Source organism: Odocoileus virginianus, chromosome 8 (genome assembly GCF_023699985.2).
Source record: "Odocoileus virginianus isolate 20LAN1187 ecotype Illinois chromosome 8, Ovbor_1.2, whole genome shotgun sequence".
NCBI lineage: Eukaryota > Metazoa > Chordata > Mammalia > Artiodactyla > Cervidae > Odocoileus > Odocoileus virginianus.
The window spans coordinates 12,356,379-12,366,316 of NC_069681.1; positions in this window are offsets into that span (position 1 = coordinate 12,356,379).

Genomic DNA, 9,938 nt, shown 5'->3' on the forward strand with positions numbered 1-9,938 from the left:
TTTTCACCATTGAGGGTAATGCTTGCTGTGGGTTTGTCACATATAGCTTTTATTATATTGAGGTATGTTCCTTCTATTCCTGCTTTCTGGAGAGTTTTAATCATAAATGGATGTTGAATTTTGTCAAAGGCTTTTTCTGCATCTATTGAGAGAATCATATGGTTTTTATCTTTCAGTTTGTTAATGTGGTGTATTACATTGATTGATTTTCAGATATTAAAGAATCCTTGCATTCCTGGGATAAAGCCCACTTGGTCATGATGTATGATTTTTTTAATATGTTGTTGGATTCTGTTTGCTAGAATTTTGTTAAGGATTTTTGCATCTATGTTCATCAGTGATATTGGCCTGTAGTTTTCTTTTTTTGTGGCATCTTTGGTTTTGGAATTAGGGTGATGGTGGCCTCATAGAATGAGTTTGGAAGTTTACCTTCTTCTGCAATTTTCTGGAAGAGTTTTGAGTAAGATAGGTGTTAGCTCTTCTCTAAATTTTTGGTAGAATTCAGCTGTGAAGCCATCTGGTCCTGGGCTTTTGTTTCCTGGAAGATTTCTGATTACAATTTCGATTTCCTTGCTTGTAATAGGTCTGTTAAGATCTATTTCTTTCTGGTTCAGTTTTGGAAAGTTATACTTTTCTGAGAATTTGTCCATTTCTTCCAAGTTGTCCATTTTATTGGCATAGAGCTGCTGGTAGTAGTCTCTTATGATCCTTTGTATTTCAGTGTTGTCTGGAACTGGAGGAATCAACCTGCCTGACTTCAGGCTCTACTACAAAGCCACAGTCATCAAGACAGTATGGTACTGGCACAAAGACAGAAATATAGATCAATGGAACAGAATAGAAAGCCCAGAGATAAATCCACTAACCTATGGACACCTTATCTTTGACAAAGGAGGCAAGAATGTACAATGGAAAAAAGACAACCTCTTTAACAAGTGGTGCTGGGAAAACTGGTCAACCACTTGTAAAAGAATGAAACTAGAACACTTTCTAATACCATACACAAAAATAAACTCAAAATGGATTAAAGATCTAAATGTAAGACCAGAAACTATAAACTCCTAGAGTTTTATACATAGGCAAAACACTCTCCGACAAATCACAGCAGGATCCTCTATGACCCACCTCCCAGGATATTGGAAATAAAAGCGAAAATAAACAAATGGGACCTAATGAAACTTAAAAGCTTTTGCACGACAAAGGAAACTATAAGCAAGGTGAAAAGACAGCCCTCAAAATGGGAGAAAATAATAGCAAACGAAGCAACAGACAAAGGATTAATCTCAAAAATATACAAGTAACTCCTACAGCTCAACTCCAGAAAAATAAATGACCCAATCAAAAAATGGGCCAAAGACCTAAACAGACATTTCTCCAAAGAAGACATACAGATGGCTAACAAACACATGAGAAGATGCTCAACATCACTCATTATCAGAGAAATGCAAATCAAAACCACGATGAGGTACCATTACTCACCAGTCAGGATGGCTGCTATCCAAAAGTCTACAAGCAATAAATGCTGGAGAGGGTGTGGAGAAAAGGGAACCCTCTTACACTGTTGGTGGGAATGCAAACTAGTACAGCCACTATGGAGAACAGTGTGGAGAGTCCTTAAAAAACTGGAAATAGAACTGCCATACGACCTAGCAATCCCACTTCTGGGCATACACACCGAGGAAACCAGATCTGAAAGAGACACGTGCACCCCAATGTTCATCGAAGCACTGTTTATCATAGCCAGGACATGGAAGCAACCTAGATGCCCATCAGCAGATGAATGGATAAGGAAGCTCTGGTACATATACACCATGGAATATTATTCAGACATTAAAAAGAATTCATTTGAATCAGTTCTAATGAGATGGATGAAACTGGAGCCCATTATACAGAGTGAAGTAAGCCAGAAAGATAAAGATCAATACAGTATACTAATGAATATATATGAAATTTAAAAAATGGTAACAATAAGCCTATATGCAAAACAGAAAAAGAGACACAGATGTACAGAACAGACTTTTGGACTCTGTGGGAGAAGGCAAGGGTGGGATGTTTTCGAGAGAACAGCATCGAAACATCTATATTATCTAGGGTGAAACAGATCACCAGCCCAGGTTGGATGCATGAGACAAGTGCTCGGACCTGGTGCATTGGGAAGACCCAGAGGGATGGGATGGAGAGGGAGGTGGGAGGGGGGATTGGGATGGGGAACACATGTAAATCTATGGCTGATTTATGTCAATGTATGACAAAAACCACTACAATATTGTAAAGTAATTAGCCTCCAACTAATAAAAATAAATGGAAAAAAGAAAGGTTTTTTTTTTTTTTTTAACTTATTTGGCTGTGTCGGGCCTTAGTTGTGGCATGCAGGATCTTTGTGTCACAAGGGAGCTCTCTTTGCAGCACGCGGACTCTGTCATTGTGGCATGTAGGCTTCAGTAATTGTGGCTCGTGGGGTCGTAGTTCCCCGACCAGGGATTGAACCCACATCTCCGGCATGGGAAGACCGATTCTTAGCCACCGGACCACCAGGAAAGTCCCGACTTCTGCCTTACCCTTGTTCCTTGCGGCGATGGTTGACTTTGTCAACTGGGATAGGTATGGCACCCAGCTGTTTGGTTGCTGAGATATTGCTGTGAAGGAACTTTTTAGATGTGGGTGACACTGAAATCAGTAGACCTCGAGTAAAGCAGAGTACTCTCATAAGGTAGGTGGGCCTCATGCGGTCTGTTGAGAGGAAGACGGGCCACTGCTGGAGAGGCTGTGCCCGAGGAGGCGTGTCTGAGCGGTCAGGCCGCTGCAGGTCCCGAGGTTCCTGCTGCTCAGTTTGAGGTCACGGCTGGTCTGTGGGCCTGGGTGCTCCCCACGACGGGGCTGGCCGTGCGCCCCCTGCTCAGGCCACTGGACAGTCAGGACCACCACTGAGTGGTCTAAAGTGTTCTTCCGCTGACTCTTCAACAGAGACGGAGATCAGTGTGACCGAAAAAGTGAAATGGTAGTAGTCACCGTGTATTACGGGGATTAAATGAAGGTGGACCCGCCACACAGTGAATGTTGTATGTTTATTAAATTAACCTAGTATCCGTCTGTTGCTTTTATGCTGAACGCATAAGAAGATGTCCATGTATGTACGCTCGTGTGAGAAAAAGTGGAGAAAGCCGTGCAGTGCTCTTCATGGTGTTCCCAAATCACTGTTTCTAGTTTTTCTGGAGGCACGTGGTTGGTTGGTAGTAAAGGAAAGAGCACGAACATTTGGAGGTAGGTACAGCCACCTTCAAACCTCTCTCTCCCATCTGCGCGCCTTACGATTTACAGCAAGTGATACTACCTTTTCGAGATTCCAGAATTTTTAAAAAAAAATTGAAGTATAGCTAATTTACAATGTTAATTTCTGCTGTAGAGCAGAGTGATTCAGTTATATATATACACACACCTTCTTTTAAAATATTCTTTTCCATTACGGTTTATCTTAGCATACTGAATATAGTTCCCTGTGCAGTAGGACCATGCTGTGTATCCATTCTGTATAGTAATTGTTTGCATCTGCTATTTCCAAACTCCCAGTCCACCCCTCCCCCACCTGGCCCTGGCAACCACAGTGTTATTCTCTGTGTCTTTGAGTCTATTTCTGTTTTATAGACACATTCATCTGTGTCATATTTTAGATTTCACATGTAGATGATATCATGTGGCATTTGTCTTTCTCTGTCTGACTGACTTCATTCTGTATGATGATCTCTAGGTCCATCTAAGTTGCTTCAGACGGCATTAATTTGTTTTTTTAATGGCTGAGTAATATTCCATTGTATATATGTACCACATCTTTTTTTTAAAATATTTTTTTAATTGAAGGATAATTGCTTTACAGAATTCTGTTGGTTTCTGTCAAACATCAGCATGAATCAGCCACAGGTGTCCATGTGTCCCTTCCCTCCTGAACCCCCCTCCCATCTCCCTCCCCACCCCACCCCTCTAGGTTGATACAGAGCCCCAGTTTGAGTTTCCTGAGACATACAGTAAATTCCCATTGGCTATCTAGTTTACATATGGTGATGTAAGTTTCCATGTTAATCTCTCCACACATCTCGCCCTCTCCTCCCCTCTCCCCATGTCCATAAGTCTCTTCTCTATGTTTCTCCATTGCTACCTTGCAATGGTACCATCTTTCTAGATTCCATACATATGCATTAGTATATGATATTTCTCTTTCTGACTTACTTCACTGTGTATAATAGGCTCTAGGTTCATCCACTTCATTAGAATTGACTCAAATATGTTCCTTTTTATGGCTGAGTAATATTCCATCATGCATATGTACCACATCTTCTTTATCCATTCATGTGTATCGATGGATATTTAGGTTGCTTCCATGTCCTTGCTGTTAACATTGGTGTGCATGTATCCTTTTGGATTAGAGTTTTGTCTGGATTATGCCCAGGAAATGGGGCTTCCCAGGTGGCACTAGTGGTAAAGAACCTGCCTGTCAACACAGATGTAAGAGTCTCAAGTTCAATCCCTGGGTCGAGAAGGATCCCCCTGGAGGAGGGCCTGGCAACCCGTTCCTGTATTCTTGCCTGGAGAATCCCATGGACAGAGGACCTAATGGGCTACCATCCATAGGGTCATAAAGAGTTGGGCATGACTGAAATGACTTAGCACAAATGCACGTGCCCAGGAATGGGGTTTCTGGATCATATGGTAGCTCTATTTTTAGTTTTCTGAGGAACCTCCAGGCTGTTTTCCATAGTGGCTGTAACAACTTACATTTCCACCAACAGTATAGGAAGGTTCTCTTTTCTTTACATCCTTGCCAGCATTTGTTATTTGCAGAGTTTTTAACGATGATCATTCTGATCAATGTGAGGTGGTATCTTATGGTAGTTTCCATTTGCATTTTTCTAATAATTAGTGGTGTTGAACATGTTTTCATGTGCCTATGGGCCATTGTATTTCTTCTTCTGAGATCTGTGTAGTTAGGGCTTCTGAATATTTTTTAATTGGGTTGTTGTTTTTGTTGGTGGTGGTGAGCTGTATGAGCTGTTTATATATTTTGGAAATCAAGCCCTTGTTGGTTGCACTGTTTGCAGATATTTTCTCCCATTTTAGCTTGTCTTTTCATCTTTTAAAAATGGTTTCTTGCACAATAGCTTGTGAATTTGATTAGGTCCCATATTTATTTTTGTTTTTAGTTCTATTGCCTCGGGAGATTGACCTAAGAAAACATTGGTGCAATGCATGTCAGAGAATGTTTTCCCTGTGGTCTCTTTTAGGAGTTTTATGATTTCATGTCTTTTGTGTAAGTCTTTATCCATTTTGAGTTTATTTTTGTGTATGGTGAGAGGGGGTTTCTAACTTCATCGATATACATGTGACCGTCTAATTTTCCCAACATCACTTGCTGAAGAGACTGGACCCTAGACTTTTTAAAACTCTTAATTTGACCTTCACTTGATGGGGTGGAGGTCTTGGGAGATTTACTTAGGAGTCCAGAGAATTCACTGTGAGACGATGCATGCTTTAGTGAATCAATGAAGCTGACCACCATTGAGAAGCAGGCTTTCTTAACATGTACCCTATCATGCTACTGGAATCTTCAATATTTTAGCCCCTAAGTTTGTCCCAGTTTGCTCAAGAATGGTGATTGTAGGCATATTGGAAGCCTGATAAAGCACTTTAAAACCTGGTGAGTGGTGCAGCAGAAGTGGAGGACAAATGGGGAAGAGAAAAAACAGCTGCCAAATGAAGGCATCTCATGTGAATAGCCGTGAGAAGTCTCAGCCACACACAGGGCTGGGGGCTCGGAAGGAAGCTTGGCGCCCAGGGCCGTTCCCTGGTGGTAGTGGGGTGATCTCCATTTCAGTAACAACAGTAGGGATTCCCTGGTGGTCCAGTGGTTGGGACTCCAAACTTCCATCGCAAGGGGCACAGGTTCACTCCCTGGTCAGGGAACCGAGATGCCACATGCAGGCAGCATGGTGCGGCCAAAAAACAAAACAATAAAATTGCGATTTCGTTTTTCTCCTGGTCTGGAACAGTGTTTCTTAGCCAACAGAGGTGTTGCCTGTCAGGGACCATCTGACAATACCTAGAGTCAGTCTTGATTGCCGCTTCCGGAGTAGGGGGTGAGGGGTGCTTTTCTCGTCCAGGGGCATCTAGGGCTCCCAGGTGGCACTAGTGGTAAAGAACGCACCGGCCAGTGCAGGAGATGCAGGAGACCTGGGTCCGATCCCTGGGTCAGGAAGATCCCCTGGAGAAGGAAATGGCAACTCACTCCAGCATTCTTGCCTGGAGAATCCCATGGACAGAGGAGCCTGGCGGGCCTCAGTCCATGGGGTCACACAGAGTTGGACACGGCTGAGCGATTGAGCAGGGGCGTCTCGAGCATCCCCCAGAGCACAGGGCAGCCTCAGAACAAAGTGTGTGACTCAAAACACGAATGGCGCCGAGGTGGAGACGCCTGCTCTAGGGGCCTCCAGGAAGGGGAGGCCGCCCAGCCCTGTGCTGTCGGCTGCTGGCAGGAAAGGCCTAGGGTCCCAGCTCCTCCGTCCGTGGGACTCCGCAGGAAGGGACACTGGAGAGGGTTGCCATGCCCCGCTCCGGGCCAGGGATGGGACCCAGGTCTCCTGCGTCGCAGGCAGATTCTTTACCGTCTGAGCCACCGGGGAAACCCTGAGGGGGACAGGAGACTGAAACGTATTTCAGATGTTTCCTCCACGACAAAGGATTTCACTTAACGCCGAGTTCTGTGCTATGGACGCTACCCCAGCACAACCAGATATTGGGCGAAATGATTCGAGACCAGTTCATCTCACTGCCTCGGCGTGACGGTGAGGTAAAGCCAGGACGGATCTCCCCGTGGGACAATAGCTTCCCTGACAAAGGGGCTCTGTTTCCGCCTTCTTCTTGCTACTTTTTTCTGTGTGTCCTCCTCCTGCTCCAGGCGTTATCTCCCCCGTTAGAGGGCAGACTCCGAGCTGCCAAGGGCTGTGGGTTCTCTCGCCTATCCCGGGCCTTCTGCCACTCCTCACAAAGGGCAGGCCCTCAGGAAGGAAATGTGTAATAAAGGAAAGTCACCATTCAGCTTAATGTAGTTCAACAGGCTGACAACCTGGAAAAAAAAAAATTAGGACAGGAGGAAGAAAACCACCCTCAGTGATGAATGTTCTAAAATTAGAGCCTGCAGTACAGGTAGTGTGTTTCCTTAGAATATTAATATGCCCTCCCTGGAGTATATCATGGAGATTTCACTTGGAAATTAGCAAGCACACGGGAAGAGTTTCAGGCTGGAATGACAGTTTGAATATCTTAAGTGATTGAAATAAGCAAATTAAAAAAATGAATTTGTTATATTCAGGGCCAGATTAATAACAGGGCAGTTAGTTTTAGGCCATTTTGATGGTGGCAGATAGGAAACACCAGAGGATTCTTGTGTCCCAAAGAGGTGTTCATCAAAATACGTTTCTAGAATCTTCAAGTTTCAAGGAAACAGAAAGAACAGTGTTTCCGATCTGCTCTGCTTGGGAGGGTTGGCCTCTTTAGGACAGCCCAGTGGCAAAGCCAGGACTAAAATAGCTTCTCCACAAGATTATCACCCTGTGCTGTTTTACCTGCCCTGTGTCCTGATGCCTGATGTTCGACCACTGACAGGTGAGGAGATGAAAAGATGGTACGTGTTTGGCCAGGCAAATGTGGACACGCACCCCAGCTTTACGCTGCCATTCTGTGAGGCTTGGTTGGCTTTCCTGACTCCTGGGTTCTCATGTGGGAGTAAAGCAAATAATTACCACAAGCAGTTCATTAATCTGTCCCACGAAAGCTGCTTCTAGCTCTCCTAAAGCTCTTTCTTGTAATGCAGTCATTACAGATTTCCGTCATTACAGATTTTCATGACTTAGACCAGTGCTTCTCAGAATGTGATTCGAGGAACACTTGTTCTGCAAGATATCTTCAGCAATTTTTGTCTAATTAGTGTGTTTCCTGGCTCAATCTATGTGTGAGACACCAGTTAAAGCAAGGTAAACAGACATAGGACTTCTCAGAGCCTTTAATAGGTTAGTAAGTACAGTGACTCACCAAAAGGATATAATAAATAGCACTTCACAAATTTGTGTGAATATAGAACTCTTTCTTTTTAGTGGAATATCTCATAACATCTTCTGGAACACTAGTTTTTATGGAAGACAGTTTTGGAACTATGGTAGGTTGATTGCATTGATCCCCCACCCCTTGTTTCTGGGCTCAGTCATGTGACTTATTTTGGCCAATTGGTGTTTAGCAAAGGAAATCAGTCCTGAATATTCATTGGAAGGACTGATGCTGAAGCTGAAGCTCCAGTACTTTGGCCACCCGATGTGAAGAACTGACTCATTGGAAAAGCCCTTGATGCAGGGAAAGATTGGAGGTGGGAGGAGAAGGGGGCGACAGAGGCTGTATGGCATCACCGACTCAATGGACATGAATTTGGGTAAGCTCTGGGAGTTGGTGATGGACAGGGAGGCCTGGCGTGCTGCAGTCCATGGGGTCGCAAAGATTTGGACACGACCGAGCCACTGAACCAAAGGGTGATGAAAATCAGAGGCCTGAAAGTCCTTGTGCATTAAGGCTTTCTGTCTTGCTGTTCTTTATAATGAAGACATCAGTCACACTCTTCTCTTGCTCCTTCATCATCATGAGTAAATGCTAGGGCTGCTCTGATGGAAGGATGAGAAAGACTTATGGAGAGTGGATTTGTCGCAGGTGAGGTCATCGAGACATGCTTGCCTCAAGCCGACTACCACCAGAAACATGATCCCAGCCATTAACTAGCTGACTTCAAAAAACATGCAAGTCAGGGAATTCCCTGGTGGTCCAGTGGTTAGGACTCCATGCTTCCACTAATAGAAACCTGGGAAATCAGTTGCTGGTTGGGGAACTAAGATCCCATAAGCTGTGTGTGTGGCACAGCCTCCCCACAGCTCCCCACCCCCCACCAAAAAAGCAAGTGAGCCCAGTCAAGATCAGGAGAAATTCCCAACTTAAATCACACACCTGCAGACCTGTGATCACCATTAATGTGTGACAGTAGAAAATTGACGTAGAAATTGGAATGGAGACTGGTTTAGTTCTGTTGTGTCTGACTCTTTGCGACCCCATGGACTGCAGCACACCAGGCCTCCCTGTCTATCACCAACTCCTGGAGTTTACTCAGACTCATGTCCATTGAGTCGGTGATGCCATCCAGCCATCTCATCCTCTGTCATCCCCTTCTCCTCCTGCCCCCAATCCCTCCCAGCATCAGGGTCTTGTCAAATGAGTCAGCCCTTCCCATCAGGTGGCCAAAGTATTGGAGTTTCAGCTTCAGCATCAGTCCTTCCAATGAACACCCAGGACTGATCTCCTTTAGGATGGACTGGTTGGATCTCCTTGCAGTCCAAGGGACTCTCAAGAGTCTTCTCCAATATCACAGTTCAAAAGCATCAGTTCTTTGGCACTCAGATTTCTTTATAGTCCAACTCTCACATCCAAACATGACTTATGGAAAAACCATAGCCTTGACTAGATGGAACTTTGTTGGCAAAGTAATGTCTCTGCTTTTTATATGCTGTCTAGGTTGGTCGTAACTTTTCTTCCAAGGAGCAAGCGTCTTTTAATTTCATGGCTTCAGTAACCATCTGCAGTGATTTAGGAGCCCCCCAAAATAAAGTCAGCCACTGTCTCCCCATCTATTTGCCATGAAGTGATGGGACCGGATGCCATGATCTTTGTTTTCTGAATGTTGAGCTTTAAGCCAACTTTTTCACTCTCCTCTTTCACTTTCATCAAGAGGCTTTTTAGTTCTTCGCTTTCTGCCATAAGGGTGGTGTCATTTGCATTTCTGAGGTTATTGATATTTCTTCCAGCAAACTTGATTCCAGCTTGGGCTTCATCCAGTGCAGGGTTTCTCATGATGTACTCTG